This window comes from Syngnathus scovelli, unplaced genomic scaffold (genome assembly GCF_024217435.2).
Source record: "Syngnathus scovelli strain Florida unplaced genomic scaffold, RoL_Ssco_1.2 HiC_scaffold_27, whole genome shotgun sequence".
NCBI classification, from domain to species: domain Eukaryota; kingdom Metazoa; phylum Chordata; class Actinopteri; order Syngnathiformes; family Syngnathidae; genus Syngnathus; species Syngnathus scovelli.
The window spans coordinates 262,032-279,163 of record NW_026061362.1 but is presented as its reverse complement, the minus strand read 5'-3'; the positions used below and the strand labels follow the sequence as shown (position 1 = coordinate 279,163).

General features: G+C 46.2%; 1 long non-coding RNA gene and 1 other non-coding gene across 2 annotated transcripts; both read left to right on the top strand.

Moving 5' to 3' along the window:
• Positions 1 to 2,267: 2,267 nt before the first annotated feature.
• On the top strand, positions 2,268 to 2,382 carry LOC125993244 (U5 spliceosomal RNA). Its single transcript, XR_007490075.1, has one exon. It is a non-coding gene; the product is annotated as a U5 spliceosomal RNA (small nuclear RNA).
• Positions 2,383 to 4,352: 1,970 nt separating this feature from the next.
• Positions 4,353 to 5,215, top strand: LOC125993173 (uncharacterized). The gene is made up of 3 exons (XR_007490053.2): positions 4,353 to 4,567; positions 4,783 to 5,000; positions 5,070 to 5,215. It is a non-coding gene; the product is annotated as an uncharacterized lncRNA (long non-coding RNA).
• The last annotated feature ends 11,917 nt before the right edge of the window (positions 5,216 to 17,132 follow it).

Below are 17,132 nucleotides of genomic sequence, written 5' to 3'. Positions count from 1 at the left end.
CTAGTTCTTTCACGACATAAATGTCTTGCATTGTTTCCTTGCCATTTTTGTGGAGTTTAGTATTGAATTTTCCTTCCACCGTTAAAGGTACATTTCCTGGCCCACGCACAACTCTGCTGACGTGCTCCAGCTTTGCCAACTGTCCGTTGTAGAGTTTTGCTGGTATCGCCGTGACATCGGCGCCAGTGTCCATTTTGAATTTTGTGTCTGTGCCACCCATTGATATTGTTACAATCCATGGGTCATCATTTTGGCCATTGCTAAGTGCCCCTAAAAATAAATCAACACTCTCTTCTGTGACATTCATTTCATGCACCATTTTTGTGCGGCACACCTTGGCATAATGTCCTCTTTTCTTGCACAAATTGCATGCTGCTTCTCTTGCTGGACATTGTTGTGGATTGTGTCCTTTCAAATCGCCACATTTCCCACATTTTGTCTGTTTTGGGGTCTCTGAGAACGTCTTTTTAACCATTGTCCTCTTTTGTTGCCCTCCCGTACTTTTCCAGCAGGTGGCAGTGTCGGCTCGCTGACGCTGTTTCAGGCTGACGCTGTTGAGTTCCGCGCTTGCTGCTTCCATGTTAAAATTACTTTTCAACATTTCTTGTTGTTTCTTTACTTGTTCACTCTGACGGCACTTTGTCATGGCCCGCTCTAGAGTCAAGTCCGGGTCTAGCTGCAATTGTTCTGAGAGTTTTTTGTCTTTTAATCCGACCACCAATCTGTCTCGGATCATTTCTTCATGCAACGCACCGTAGCCACAATGCTCCGATAGACAGTGAAGTGCAGTAATAAAGCTGTCCACAGTTTCTCCCGCCTCTTGCTGTCACATATTGTATTTGGCTCGTTCAAAAATTACATTTCTTCTTGAAATAAAGTGTGCATTTAGCCTTTCCCTCACCGTTCCATAGGCGGTCATCTCTCTGTCAGTCAATCTTAATGACGTGAGGATATCCTTGGCCGCTTCTCCCATTGTGTAGATTAAGGCATTTACCTGGTTTCCCTCAGGTTGTGTTTCCAGTCCGGATGCTACTCTGAACCTTTCAAAGCGCTTTATCCACTTCGGCCATTCCTCTGGCTTGAACGTGAATTTCTCCGGTGGCGGCACATGGAACCTCTCATGCTTGCGTCTCCTCACCGTCACGCACACGGACTGCACCTGCTCCCCCTTTTGTGAGGCTTTCAATGTCCGGGACCTCCAACTCCGTGGTATCTTCCTTTTAGCACCACTTCTGACACCATGTTGGGTTATCTATTAATTTATAATTAATAGTAATACGTTGAAGAACCAGACGTGAGACGGTAGTAGGATTGAACAGTCAAAAGGGTCCCCCCTCGTTTATTCACCCCTCAGGAATACCGCGCTATTCAAAGGTTCCTACTACCGTAGTTCACCTAATATTACAGCCACCATCGCAGTGGAGGTGAATTACACTCCAAACCATGCCAGCAACGTCAAAAGCCTCAATTATTTGCGACACAAGAGAGATATAGAGCATTTCTGAAATTTGAGAAACCATTTGAGAAATTACGATCGTATTTTGTTTCCCGATTTGTGTTGAATAAAGTTATGAAATTACAAATTTTCAAATAAAACACAGAGATGGGATCATTTCCTATTCTCTCATACCAAAAGTACTGTCACGTGCTGGCGCCACCTGCGACAGGACCACGCCCACCTGTCAGTGGAATCGCCGTCACCTGCCACGGGCTCATGGACAGCGAGATATCAGCGCCGCCAGCGCACACCTAAGTGTCAGTCTGTCCCTTGATGCTGCTTCGCTCATCAGTCCCTGAGATACTGACTCGCTTGACTATTGGAAATCCCGCAGAATCGTTTGTCCTCTCCAGCCCGGTCGTCGCTCTAGCGCCAGCTGTTCCCATCATCCCCTTCCACAATAAAGTCTGTCGCTACGCACTTGGCTGTACTGTCCGATCCCTTACAAGTACACGTACCAAGACATACAACTGTTGCAAAATAGTCGCCCAATCGATAGGTGATACCGTTTGAAAGAACGAGCGCCGTCAGTGTTCGATCAGGTACCTACAATCCTGTGCGCCAACAATGTTTAAAGTAAAAAAGACATTAATGAACACAAAATACTCGTTTAAACCTTCTATTTAAGTTGAGTCCTTGTAAGTATAGTAAATCTATGAAGGTCTATTGTTTGTATTAGAAGGAATGGTTGCTGCAATTTGAGTGTGAGAACGCCTGTGAATTTGGTTGACCAGCAGTGGGGTGGCCCGGTTTGACCCAGATTATCAGCTCTCTCTTTCTTCTCTTCAGATGGAATAAATATTTTGCCTTTTACTAAAGATTTCCGTGGGGAGGAAATATAAGAGGCTATCTCAATATTTTTGATGCTCTGCGAAAGCGTAGCATTCTTTCTCTGTTAAAATATCAATATCGCAACGGATAGCCACCTATATCATTCTCCGCGCGACAGTCATACGTTCACATAATTCATACCGACACATATGTGAACATGTTCACATAAACAGAGAAATTATGCCGAGTGCAGACAGACAATCACGTTTAAGCCCTCGTTTATCAATGTAGTTTAATGTCTGGTGGTACCCATTTGAATGGGCACATGTCAGTCTATTGCAATTTGGCAAAGAATATTGTTATTGAATAAAAACCAATAACCACCCCACCAATAAGCACTCCTGCTCCTCACATCAAAGAACACGGACTTGAGAAGATCCGTCGCGCTGTGCTTCGTTGAAACGTGGCTTGACGGACGCACCCACCACCACGCCGTGGAGTTAGGTGGGTTTCGGCTATTGCGTGCAGATCGCAGCGCGGAGTTCACTGGAAAATCAATGGGAGGTGGTCTCTGTTTCTATATTAATGAACGTTGGTGTACTGATGTCACGGTGTTGAAAGAGTCTTGCAGCCCTCTCTTAGAAACACTTTTCATGAACTGCCGGCCGTTCTATTCACCACGGGAGTTCTCCTCGATCGTCATGGCGGCTGTTTACATTCCACCGCACGCACGTGCGAGTGAAGCCACGCAGATGCTGGCTGACCAGGTGTCAGACATGGAGAAACTTCTACCAAATTCACTAATCATTGTTCTGGATGATTTTAACAGGGCGAACCTCGCACATGAACTCCCCAAATACAGACAGCACATAACGTGTCCCACCAGAGGGGCACAGACACTGGACCACTGCTACACCGTCATTAAAGATGCATACCACTCTGTGGCTCGTGCGGCTTTAGGACTCTCGGACCACTGTGTAGTTCGTTCATCTGATCCCGGCCTACAGGCAGAAATTAAAGACTTCTAAGCCTATTGTGAGGACTGTGAGGAAGTCGACAGTGGAGACAAGGCAGGACATCCAAGCTCGCTTTGACTGCACCGATTGGGGAGTTTCTGAAGCTGCAACTTCAGACCTGCATGAACTCACTGACACTGTCACATCATACATCAGTTTTTGTGAGAATCTGTGTGTGCAGACTAAGACCTTCTGCACGTATGTTGTAAATTTTAGCCTGCATGTGTCTCTGCATGTTGCCTTAGAACACCGGGCCGGCAGCAGTGGGATTACGCATAGGTTATTTGTGCTGGACAGGGAGGTTTAGTTTCAGTAATGTATAGGTACCTAGAATGTAGAAGGGGCAGTTGTCCGTGACCACAAAAGAACCGAGTAGATGGCCTTTTAGGGACAACGAAAACAACAAGTATACTGAGAGTCGAACCGCAGCTGTTATTCAAAGCGATATAAGAGTATAAGAGATACGATGCCTGGGAGACGAGAGGGAGCAGCTAACATCTTTGCTTTTGGGTCACTCGAATATTTGGAGAAACTTCACTCTGACATCGGTTGAATAAAATATTTTCCCAATCAGCCGTGTGTCACTGAAGTGTTCCTTCTCTCAGCCAGCCATCTTCCACCAAGTGTTTTTTTTGGAGACCAGCGGAGCAACAAAGACAATTCACCACACGTACAACAACGACAAACCTTGTTTTACACCGAACCTCAGGAGGCTGCGCAAAGTCAAGGAGGAGACCTACAGGAGCAGCGACCGGGACCTGTTCAAGCAGACCAGAAACACACTGAACCGAGAGGTCAGGAAAGCCAGCAAGTATTACGGGGAGAGCCTGGAGAGACACCTCTCTGCCAATCCTGATCCCTCAACAGTGTGGAAAGGTCTGCAGAGCATCACGGGCTTCAAATAACGAACCCCCTGTCCTGTGGAGAGCCCAAGGCTTGCAAACCAGCTAAACAGGTTCTACTGCAGGTTTGATCGGTCCTCCCACACAACAGGACCTCCTGCAGCACAATCCACATACTCACCTCCCCCCACAACGGCTCTGTCCACTCCTCCACCGCCGTTGTCACCTACTCTCTTGCAGAGGCCGCGCCCGCACTCCAGATCCGCGAGAAAGAAGTGTGCCACATGTTCCGGAGACAAAACATCAGGAAGGCACCGGGCCCAGACGGCGTGTTACATTCCTGCTTGAAAGTCTGTGCTGAACAACTAGCACCCACCTTTGCACGGATCTTCAACCGTTGCCTCGGATCTATTGACAACAATGGACTTTGTTCGCACTTGGTAAGTTCTCCTTTAATATAAATTCATATTGAAAATGGCTAAGGATAGCCCCGAGGCTAAGAACGTGCAGTGTGAAAAGCCCTAAAATGTGATAGGATGTTAGGAGTCATCAGCAGTGAATATGCAGTCAATTTTGGCTTTAGAGATTACACATGACTAATTTACGTTACAGAGAGTAGCTACAGTAACTCCTGGTTTTGTCTTACCGTTGTCAGGGTCCGGGGTGGTGTACCTCCTTTTTCCACAGGGAGCAACCGTGAGCAGAGTGGCAGAGGACCCAGTTGGAGCTCATCAGGCCCGTTAAAGGAGGGCTCTTAAGGAGCATGCTGTCAATTGCTCGTCGTGTCCTACCTGTTGTGATCACCTCCACGGTTGTGCCTTTGGCTCCTCGATACCCTCTTGCTCATCGACGCCACGTTCTCCTGATCCTCAGGTCTGCTGTAAGATCTCCGCCATAGCCACGTCGTATCCTCTGACCAAGCCTTGTGTATTTTGTTGGCAGATTCCCTCCACGGCTCACCGCCAAGATCCACCCCGTCTGGCTGAACTCCACACGCTCCGCCGTTGCTGCTCCTTGCTCCTAGCGCAGATCCTCCCGCTCTGCCTCCACCGCATCTCCTCCAATAAACACTCATCACTCATTCTGAACTTCTGAGTTGGTTTCCTGCATGTGGGTCAAATCATTCGCCAAAACGATGACAACCGCCTTTCTCAGATATGTAGTAATCTAACATAAACGTTAGTCAAACAACCCTAACCCAATGCTAATAATAGTAGTTTCACATTCTTGTTGGGTGTTTCACTAGCATGTTGTGGGTAGTGGAATACCATTAAACAAGACCAAAGAGAGGATCATAGTGGTAGAGAACATTTATATTTGAAACACAATGACAACGTTACTGTTAGGGTTTTTCAGATTATCCTTATCGTATGATTATGTTGGAATGCAACCGGTAATAAATAAGATAGCTGTCCCATCCTACACAAGGTCGTAAAACACCCCCTGATATGTTTTGACTAGAGCACAAGGGCTTCCTATTCAGCCTACTCTTATCCCCACTCTGTTTCTCTTAATAAATATGCCCTTGCAGGAGGGAGAGTTTTAGACTTCACTTCTTCAACGTGTGAGCTCTCCACCTGCAGGTGTCTAAAAGGACTTGCTTGTCTCTCGTGTGGTTCTTGCAAAATAAGTTGGAGTGAGCAAATCTCTAACATTTTGGTGCCGAAACCCGGGATCCCTCATACCCGCTATCTGTCTGACGAAGAAGGACGTGCTGCATTGTCGACAAGACAGCGTCCATTAGGAGGACCTGGAGGAGAAAGTCCTGGGAAGAGAATTGTTAGAGATTCGCTCACTCCAACTTAATTTGCAGGAACCACACGGGAGACAAGTAAGTCCTTTTAGACACCTGCAGGTGGAGAGTCCATTTGTCGCTGTGCGTGCAGCGATGTTCGAATGGAGGTCTGAACTCTCCACCCTGCAAGGGCATATTTATTAAGAGAAACAGAGTGGGGGGATGAGTATGCTGAGTAGAAAGCCCTTGTCCTCTAGTCCAAACATGTCAGGGGATGTTTTACGACCTTGTGATAAAGAGGACAAGGTAGGGTATTTATTACCTGTTGCATTCCAACATAATCCTACGATAAAGATAACCTGGAAAACCCTGACAAGAATTCTTCGCTGGGCCAGCATCTTAGGTCTGCCTTCGCCTGACAGAGGTGGATTGACGGGACCCGGCAGTGCAACGAACCAGGGGACAAGTAAATTAAAGGCCCGAAGTTGTGTGATTGTGTTGTTGTTTGTGAAACACGTAAAAAACCACAGGTGCACAAAAGATACGGCTTCGGTTTATCCGAGCTATGAGATACGGCTTTGGTTTATCCGAGCTATGAGATACGGCTTTGGTTTGTCCGAGCTATGAGATACGGCTTTGGTTTGTCCGAGCTATGAGATACGGCTTTGGTTTGTCCGAGCTATGAGATACGGCTTTGGTTTGTCCGAGCTATGAGGCCTAAAAAAGTGCTAGAGTTTGTGTGATTGAGTGTGTGACTGGTAGGATAAATTGACTAAATAGCTGTTCTAGCATTGATCCACGGCATTAATACAGGCTAGTAATTTGTTGAAACGTCAATTTAAACCTGCATTGAGGATCCTCAAAGAAAAAAAATGTGAAAAAAAATTGTAAAACCTTAAACTACTAAAATTAAGATGGGAAATAAGAACGGTAAATCTCTTGCTCTGCTCTTCTTTGAGATGAGAAGTTCATGGCGAGTAGATTTCTTAATTGTATGCAATACATGCTGAAGTGAAAGAATATGTAAGGAATACAAGGAAATTTGAAATGTGGAAGAATTGGTAGAAGTGCTAGAGTGTGGTTGAAATCTTCACAAAGAGATAAGAACGAATTCAAGAGACAAAAGCTAGAAAAATGAAAACGGATGAGGTCACAAGTGTTTGTCAGACCAGGACACAATAAGGCCTCTGTGAGCAGGTGCAAGGCCGCAGCTCAAGCCGCGGCTCAAGCGAGGGGCAAGAGGAGTTTGATAATAATAATAATAATAATAATAATATTTTTGAGGTGGCAAATTACAAATGACTACAGATCAAATTGTGTTACACTAAAGTTAAAATATGCAAATCAAGTTGTAAAGAAATACAACTTGCTTCTAGAAGATAAATAAATAAAATTAGAATGGGCTGTCCTCGTGTGCATGGGAGGGACCAGCTCATGATCGACCACAGGAAATGGCCAGCCTGTGACGAATCATTGGTGCTGGGACCTACCTTCCGCACGCGAGAGCTGTGCATCTGTGTGCGTATGTGTTAAATTGATGAAGATAGGCTAAACTTTCCATTTGAAGAAATTTGCTAGACTGCTGAATTTACACCGCAGAACAGAAACAATTTTGACAGATAAAAATGAAAGAAAAAGAGAGAAATCTGTTTGCGAGCAGAAACTAATCCACACTAGTGCATGTTAGTGTCAAGCCCTCATGAGAAATTCGGAGTAAACAAAACAACAGAACATGCTTTCAGGAATTGGGAGAAGCTAAATTGTGAATTTAAGATTTTGCAATGCTACATTTAATAGGAATAATTGATTGGTTGTGTTACAAGATTATACAAAATTCTAAAGTCAAGCTAAATCTGAGAGATTGAGTTCTTTAAATTTAAAAACAAAGAAACAATTCCGATTAATTTGCCAATTGTTTGTTTTTGTTAAGTTATTTTTTGAATTAGTGGATTGTTCTACCAAGAAACTTGAGTTGAAAATGATATATGAATGTTGTGTGGTGAGCTTGGATGAAATGGGACCAATGTGATAGGAAGACTCCTTTTTGGAGACTGTGTGAGATGCATATGATGAGCATTGATGAATGATTGCCTGAATGAAAGGTTGAATGGTTGAAGTTGTTGGCGACTACTATAGAAAATTAATAGAGCGACTTTGATGAAAGAGTGATTTTGAGCAGGTTGAATGCTAAAAAAATCGATTGATAATTAACTAGAAAAAAAAAAACTGGAGAACCAGTAACACATGTAGAAGATGTGTGAACTGAAAAATTAAGAAGCGTTTTGGAACGAAAGTCAAATTAAATAATGATGAAATCATATGTAGTAATACAACACTTTACTATATATGGATTCTCTAAATCATACAGTCGAGTAAAATAAAACATACATTTTGATTTGTATTCAAATTTCCAAGATTCTTATGATAAACAATGAGAAAACGATTGAAAAGTAACTAAAGAAACTACAAGAAAGTGAAAATGTCTAATCATTTGCTAGCTGAGTTGCTCCCCATTCGTGGAGGCCATCCATTTACTTGCTAAGCTAGTTGTCAAAACAGTCCAATTGCCACGAAAAGTAGCTATGTGCACGTGTGCAGTACACACACACACAAAACTGATAAGGTGTCAAGAGGTAACAAGCTTGCAGACAGAACCACAAAGCTGCAGCACAAAAGACACTTCAAATTTTATACACACAAGAAGCAGATTAAATCACTGAAACATTTTTAAAGATATGCAGCGACAAAGTCCATAGAGTGAAGTTCCATTATGGACAAAAAAAAGGGGCAAGATTAGTGATTTGGCACTATAAATGACCTACCCTACCGAAGAACCTATGCAAATGGGCAGCAATATTGAGCCATGGTGCGTGTCACATGGCTCAAGAGGAGGGATAGTGGGGCAGGTCAGTCAGCTTTATACAACATATGGATTTGATTCATATTCAAAACATTTTCAAAACAAAACAATTTTTTATTTTTTTTGTAGAGCTTGTTTCAACAAAAACAAAAACACTGAATGCCTTCAATTTAAAAGATCAATTTGACCTTTGCAGGACGATCTGCTGTGTCGGATCTGGACTGCCATGAATGTATGATGTTTATATGTGTACTTTGTCAACAACCGCTGTAGATGTTAAAGAATGGGATGAATATCTAGAATGAATGTGGATAAAAAAATTTTCAGGTAACTAACTATAAGAGTAACTGAAAAAAGAAACAATTGATTGCTTATGGCAAAACAAGCTGCAAAGACAGAAAAAAATTGAATATGTCATATGTATGGATTTGCGACCGATTATTTATGTTGTACCGTTGCCATTGACCAAAGATTGTGTGAAATCTGTCACGACTACTGGATTGTGAAATGTGTGACAGAGCATTCTATATAATATCCATTGAGAGAAAAAAGGAAAGAAAAAAAAAAGCCATTGCTTTCAGAGAATGTAGTCAAGCAAAATTGTACATACATCAACATGCCAAGATCTGGGAAAAAAGCTGGTAAAAACCAAAATACCTTTAAATTTGAGAGGCGACAATGATTTGACCGAAATTGATGCAATTGGAGTCCCTAGAGGAGTTCCTGATTAATAAGAATTAAATGACCAAATTGCAGCAGGATGGGAGTCCTCCATTTGCTGCTGGTGAACGATGAACAAGAACGTAGACAGGATAAATTACATCCATTACAACATGCAGAAATTGGGCAAACAGACACAAGCAGGGCTCGAGGCAGTGCATGAACAGCTAGCCACGCCTTCCCTAATGTCGATCCAGAACCACAATGCTCATGATATGTTGTTGTCTGAGAAAGGAGGCGTCTGCGCAATGTTTGGAGAACAATGCTGCACCTTCATCCCCAACAACACCGCCCCTGGTGGGAGCCTGACGGAGGCGATTGCAGGCCTGCGATCCCTCAAAACGAGGAGGAAAGAGCACTACAAGTGGATGACTGCTTTTGGGAAGTATAACGCCCTTGTGTCCTCAATTTTACCATCAGTTGCAGTGTTGCTGCTATGCTCACCTTGTATGGATGTTCCATGCCATGTCTCCATGCTTGGTTTAATCGTCTCGTCACTACAGTAATATCGCCCATGGAGGACGAGATTGCTCAGATATACCTAATGTCTGAGCGGCAACATGATGATGTTGATGGCAAAATTCCTGCATCTGTGTTACCAGACTTTTCCCAGATCCGTGGGATTCTAAATGATGACATCGCAACGTTTATCCTTTGGTGTAAACATATTTGTCCTCATAAATGTGATCCGACGACTGAGAGTCGAGAAAAGGGGTTGTTTACGGTGATGTGTGAATTTGAGCAAATATGTGATAAACAGTGGGGAAATGTCAGGATAATTAGTTTTGTAGAAGCGCTGGCCGGCCTGAACCGGTGGTCTCATACCTTCGCTCAAGGCCAACACATCTGCCAGGTTTTAGGGAGTTCTTATACTCCCTTCCTTGTCTTATCTGTGAGAGGCTCTCACTAGTTATGAACAGGACACCTTTGTTCCTTGTTTAGCTAAAGAGAAGTTCTTTATTATACCTTGTAGTTTCTATTTATGACCGGGACAGTTTTTACGTTATCCCATATTTACTCAATGTTTGGTTAAGTAGACTTCATGCAAGTTGTTGGGAGAAATATACTCTTTATCATTGGATTCTATGTAACTACTTTTGTGTACAAGATTCTTCGCAGTATGTGACAGTCTGGCCTCGTGATAATGACTTGGGGGCATATGGCCGGCTAATGACTGGAGTCATTAGCCGCGCTATACAATAAGCCCCACAGTTAGCTAGACATGTACAGATCATGAGATTGTCATGGGATGGCTGAAGCAGACAAAGGTCTTATTTAAATTGAAGTCATGAGTACGGCACAGCGATGTATTCCCAGAGGCACTAAGACTACGTCTTTGTTAAGCTAATGGTCATGAGACGTCCATACTGCCCCGTCCATAGGAGTATCCCCTTTGTTCTGTGGTAACCAGCTCAGTGGCCTAGTAGTAGAGTGTCCGCCCTCTACGAGACTGGAAGGTTGTGGGTTCAAACCCCGGCCGGGTCATACCAAAGACTATAAAAATGGGACCCATTGCCTCCCTGCTTGGCACTCAGCATTAAGGGTTGGAATTAGGGGGTTAGATCACCAAATGATTCCCGAGCGCGGCACCGCTGCTGCTCACTGCTCCCCTCTCCCCCAGGGGATGGATCAAAATCACATGGGGATGGGTTAAATGCAGAGGACAAATTTCACCACACCCAGATGTGTGTGTGACGATGATCATTGGGACTTTAACTTTAACTTGACTTTAACTTTAATGAGATATAACTATGGAATGTCCTTCCTGTTTGGGAACCTACCCGATCATGTACACTTGCCCAATTGTTTCTTTCTCAATAAAAGGCACGGCTAAACTCGAGAAGAGCACGGATCTCAGCCACACTTGCTGTGTGTCTGGGGTGCGTCCTTCTGCGCAGAAGAAAACGCTAAGCCAAAAAAGACCTACCGTCTCTGAGATTGATTTCAGATAAATGTTGTCAACCCAACACAAGTGATCGCACATCTACTTAACGTTTGTTGGAGTGTATGCACGAGAGGTATCTGATGATTTACTCATCATTATTATTGTGTGAAAGAAGGTCTAGAGCATTGTTTTACAGGGACACGGCATCCAGGAGTTGGATATCAACACCGTGCTGTCACAGTCAAGGATGCCGACCCTTACCGCCCTGGACTTGCAGACGGTGCCTGTGATCAGCTATTCTGGACAAATCTCAATGTGACCGTTAAAGGACGAACAATACCGCAAGTGGCCTACACAGAGAGACCAGCTGGAGTGGACCAGTTACATCCAAGGTAACGTGACCCACGTCTGCGTTAACGATGACTGCTCTCCAGGAGGAGACTGGATGGGAGCTTTGGACATCGCCGCTGTGTGCCAGGATGAGAGAGCCGTTTTCAAGGTGTAAGGGCTCTACTACCAACATGGCTGCACCACCTACTTCGTCCAGAAGTTCAGAAGCACTGCCTCACCTGCATCCTATGAGTGCACGTGCCTGTTCAGAACGGATCATGGTTTTGTGGTCGCAAGAGTTGTCCGATGTGGTGAGGACTGTCAGGAAGTGGACAGTGGAGTCAAGGCAGGACCTCCAAGCCTGCTTTGACTGCACCGATTGAAGTGTTTTTGAAGCTGCAAATTCAGACTTGCATGAACTCACTGACACTGTCACATCATACATCAGTTTTTGTGAGGATCTGTGTGTGCAGACTAAGACCTTCTGCACGTACAACAACGACAAACCTTGGTTTACACCGAACCTTAGGAGGCTGCGCAAAGTCAAGGAGGAGGCCTACAGGAGCGGCGACCGGGACCTGTTCAAGCAGACCAGAAACACACTGAACCGAGAGGTCAGGAAAGCCAGGAGGTGTTACGGGGAGAGCCTGGAGAGACACCTCTCTGCCAATCCTGATCCCTCAACAGTGTGGAAAGGCCTGCAGAGCATCACGGGCTTCAAGAAACGAACCCCCCGTCCTGTGGAGAGCCCAAGGCTCGCTGACCAGCTAAACAGGTTCTACTGCAGGTTTGATCGGTCCTCCCACACAACGGGACCTCCTGCAGCACAATCCACACAATCCACATACTCACCTCCCCCCACAACTGCTCTGTCCACACCTCCATCACCGTGGTCACCGACTCTCTCTCTTGCAGAGGCCGCGCCCGCACTCCAGATTCGTGAGGAGGAAGTGCGCCAGATGTTCCGGAGACAAAAGATCAGGAAGGCACCGGGCCCAGACGGCGTGTCACCTTCCTGCTTGAAAGTCTGCGCTGAGCAGCTGGCGCCCACCTTTGCACGGATCTTCAACCGTTCCCTGGAGCTGTGTGAGGTGCCCTCGTGCTTCAAGAGCTCCACCATCGTTCCAGTGGCCAAGAAGCCCGCCATCACAGGTATGAATGACTATAGACCTGTTGCACTGACATCTGTGGTCATGAAATCTTTCGAGAGGTTAGTACTGAACCACCTGAAGGATGTCACGGGCCCCCTGCTGGACCCCCTCCAGTTTGCCTACCGGGCAAACAGGTCGGTGGATGATGCGGTCAACATGGGACTGCACTACATCCTGCAACACCTGGACACCCCAGGAAAGTACGCCAGGATCCTGTTTGTGGACTTCAGCTCGGCGTTCAACACCATCGCTCCTGACATCCTCCAACAGAAGCTCATCCAGCTTGCGGTGCCTGCCTCCACCTGTCAGTGGATCACCAGCTTCCTGACCAACAGGAGACAGCGTGTGAGGCTGGGGAGCATCACATCTGACACCCTGACCACCAACACTGGAGCCCCTCAGGGATGCGTCCTCTCCCCACTGCTCTTCTCCCTCTACACCAACGATTTCTCCGCAAGTGACTCTTCCGTGAAGCTCCTGAAGTATGCAGACGACACCACTCTCATCGGACTGATCCAGAACGGTGATGAGACTGCGTACAGACAGGAGGTGGAGCGGCTGGTCCACTGGTGCAGCCAAAATCACCTGGACCTGAACCCGCTCAAGACCGTGGAGATGACAGTGGACTTCAGGCGAGGCCCTTCACCACTTTCACCCCTCACTATCCGCAGTAATACTATTCTCTCCACAGACGCCTTCAAGTTCCTGGGAACCACAATCTCTCGGGACCTGAAATGGACCGGCCACATAGACTCTGTCCGGAAGAAGGCCCAGCAGAGGCTGTACTTCCTGAGACAGCTCAAGAAGTTCAATCTGCCACGGGAGCTGCTGAAGACCTTCTACACTGCCATCATCCAGTCTGTCCTCTGCACCTCCATCACTGTCTGGTTTGGATCGGCCTCCAAACAAGACAAGCACAGACTGCAACGGACAATAAGGACTGCAGAAAAGATAATTGGAATCAACCTCCCATCTATCCAAGACTTGTACCTGTCCAGGACCAGGAAACGTGCAAGTAACATCTCAACAGACCCTTCGCACCCAGGTTGCAGCCTGTTTGAACTACTCCCCTCCGGACGCCGTTATAGAGCTCTGTACACTAAAACCAGCAGACACAGAGACAGCTTCTTCCCCCAGGCTGTCGCTCTGATGAACTCACACCACTCTTAGAGTCTCAGAGTCATTACTGTGCAATAACATCCCGCTTGCCACACCTTTTTTGTCTACACTGTTTGGACTATGTGTCCTCTCTGCATCCATTGCAGCCTGGTCATCCTAGAAGAGGGACCCTCCCATCTGTGGTCTCTTCTCAAGGTTTCTCATTTCCCCTAGCTGGAGTTTTGAGTTTTTCCTTGCCCTCTTGGGAGTTTAAGATCAGGGGGTGTTTGAGAATATCTTTCGTTCTTCACATGTCCTGAGTGTTGTTGTTAGTCACCTAAATGTTGAACAGAGGCTGTGATTTACCGAAGTCAAATTCCTTGTTTGGCATGCTCAAACATGGGGAATAAAAAACTCTTGAATCTTGAATCTTGAATAATTTCGGTACCAATTCGGTACTAATGCGCAAAAAAAAATTGTCTTTCATAACAATGGCTTCAGCAAGTGGGAGTGGAAGTCCAACACGCCACCTTGTTGAGAAGCCAGGTCGCTCAAAGAGTTTTGTATGGAAATATTTTGCATTTGAGGCGGGTGCAACCGGAGAAGCGTAACGGCAGGGGGGGGGAGGCTGTTGGTGACAGTGCTGGAGTTGGCGGTGGCAGTCAAAAAACAAAATCCTGGACAATTTTGAAATTCCCCCTAGAAATTTTCTTAGGTCTCAGAAGTAGGACATGTCTGGGAAAAAGAGGACGTCTGGTCACCCTAAACTGGAGCAATAATCGATTCGAACAAGCCAACGTGCAAAAAATGCTTGAGATGTTTGAGGCTTGAGAGGCCCCATGCCAGTGCTGCTCTTTTTTAATATATACAGTAATCCCTCACTATATCGCGGTTCATTTATCGCAGCTTCAGTACATCGCTGATTCCCCCCAAATAAATACAAAATCCATCCATCCATCCATCCATCCATTTTCTTCCGCTTATCCAGGGCCGGGTGGCGGGGGCAGCAGCTTTAGGAGGGACTCCCAGACTTCCCTCTCCCCAGCCACTTCATCCAGCTCATCCCGGGGGATCCCAAGGCGTTCCCAGGCCAGCTGAGAGATATAGTCTCTCCAGCGCGTCCTGGGTCGTCCACGGGGTCTCCTACCGGTGGGACATGCCCGGAACACCTCCCCAGCGAGGCGTCCAGGAAGCATCCTGATGAGATGCCCGAGCCACCTCATCTGGCTCCTCTCAACGTGGAGGAGCAGCGGCTCTACTCCGAGTCTCTCTCGGATGACCGAGCTTCTCACCTTATCTCTAAGGGAGAGCCCGGACACCCTGCGGAGGAAACTCATTTCGGCCGCTTGTATCCGGGATCTCGTTCTTTCGGTCACAACCCATAGCTCGTGACCACAGGTGAGGGTAGGAGTGTAGATCGACCGGTAAATTGAGAGCTTTGCCTTTTAGCTCAGCTCTCTCTTCACCACGACAGACCGGAACAGAGTCCGCATTACTGCTGACGCTGCACAGATCCGCCTGTCGATCTCGCGCTTCATCCTGCCCTCACTCGTCAACAAGACCCTAGGATACTCGAACTCCTCCACTTGGGGCAGGATCCCATCCCCGATCCGGAGAGGGCATTCCACCCTTTTCCGACCGAGGACCATGGCCTCAGATTTGGAGGTGCTGACCCTCCTCCCGACCGCTTCACATTCGGCTGAGAACTGCTCCAGTGAGAGCTAGAGATCATGGCTTGAAGAAGCCAACAGCACCACGTTGCCTGCAAAAAGCAGAGACGCAATGCTGAGGTCCCGAAACCGGACAACCTCAATGCCTTGACTGCGCCTAGAAATACTGTCCATAAAAGTTATGAACAGAATCAGTGACATAGGGCAACCTTGGCGGAGTCCAACCCTCACTTGGAACGAATCCGACTTACTGCCGGAAATGCGGACCAAACTCTGGCATGTGCTCCTCCCGTCACTCTGGTTAGGTGCGCATAGTAAAAAGTCCTCTTGGCAGCTAGAGAGTGCCGCGTTGACCACTGCACATGAAGAAATAACCACCTGCAAGTTTGGTTTAGGTTTTAGGTGCATTTTTAATTTTATTGCTTAAATCGCATTTTCTCGACGAGCTGAGCACGTTTTCTGAAATGTGCTCCTCCCGTCACTCTTGTTGGGTGCGCATAGTAAAAAGTGCTCTTGGCAGCTAGAGAGTGCCGCGTTGACCACTGCGCATGAAGAAATAACCACCTGCAACGTTTGGTTTAGGTTTTAGGTGCATTTTTAATTTTATTGCTTAAATCGCATTTTCTCGACGCGCTGAGCACGTTTTCTGAAATGTGCTCCTCCCGTCACTCTGGTTGGGTGCGCATAGTAAAAAGTGCTCTTGGCAGCTAGAGAGTGCCGCGTTGACCACTGCGCATGAAGAAATGACCATCTGCAACGTTTGGTTTAGGTTTTGGGTGCATTTTTAATTTTATTGCTTAAATCGCATTTTCTCGTCGAGCTGAGCACGTTTTCTGAAATGTGCTCCTCCCGTCACTCTGGTTGGGTGCGCATAGTAAAAAGTGCTCTTGGCAGCTAGAGAGTGCCGCGTTGACCACTGCGCATGAAGAAATAACCATCTGCAGCGTTTGGTTTAGGTTTTAGGTGCATTTTTAATTTTATTGCTTTAATGAGATTTTCTCGACGAGCTGAGCATGTTTTCTGAAATGTGCTCCTCCCATCACTCTGGTTGGGTGCGCATAGTAAAAAGTGCTCTTGGCAGCTAGAGAGTGCCGCGTTGACCACTGCGCATGAAGAAATGACCATCTGCAACGTTTGGTTTAGGTTTTAGGTGCATTTTTAATTTTATTGCTTAAATCGCATTTTCTCGACGAGCTGAGCATGTTTTCTGAAATGTGCTCCTCCCGTCACTCTGGTTGGGTGCGCATAGTAAAAAGTGCTCTTGGCAGCTAGAGAGTGCCGCGTTGACCACTGCGCATGAAGAAATGACCATCTGCAACGTTTGGTTTAGGTTTTAGGTGCATTTTTAATTTTATTGCTTTAATCGCATTTTCTCGACGAGCTGAGCACGTTTTCTGAAATGTGCTCCTCCCGTCACTCTGGTTGGGTGCGCATAGTAAAAAGTGCTCTTGGCAGCTAGAGAGTGCCGCGTTGACCACTGCGCATGAAGAAATAACCACCTGCAACGTTTGGTTTAGGTTTTAGGTGCATTTTTAATTTTATAGCTTAAATCGCAT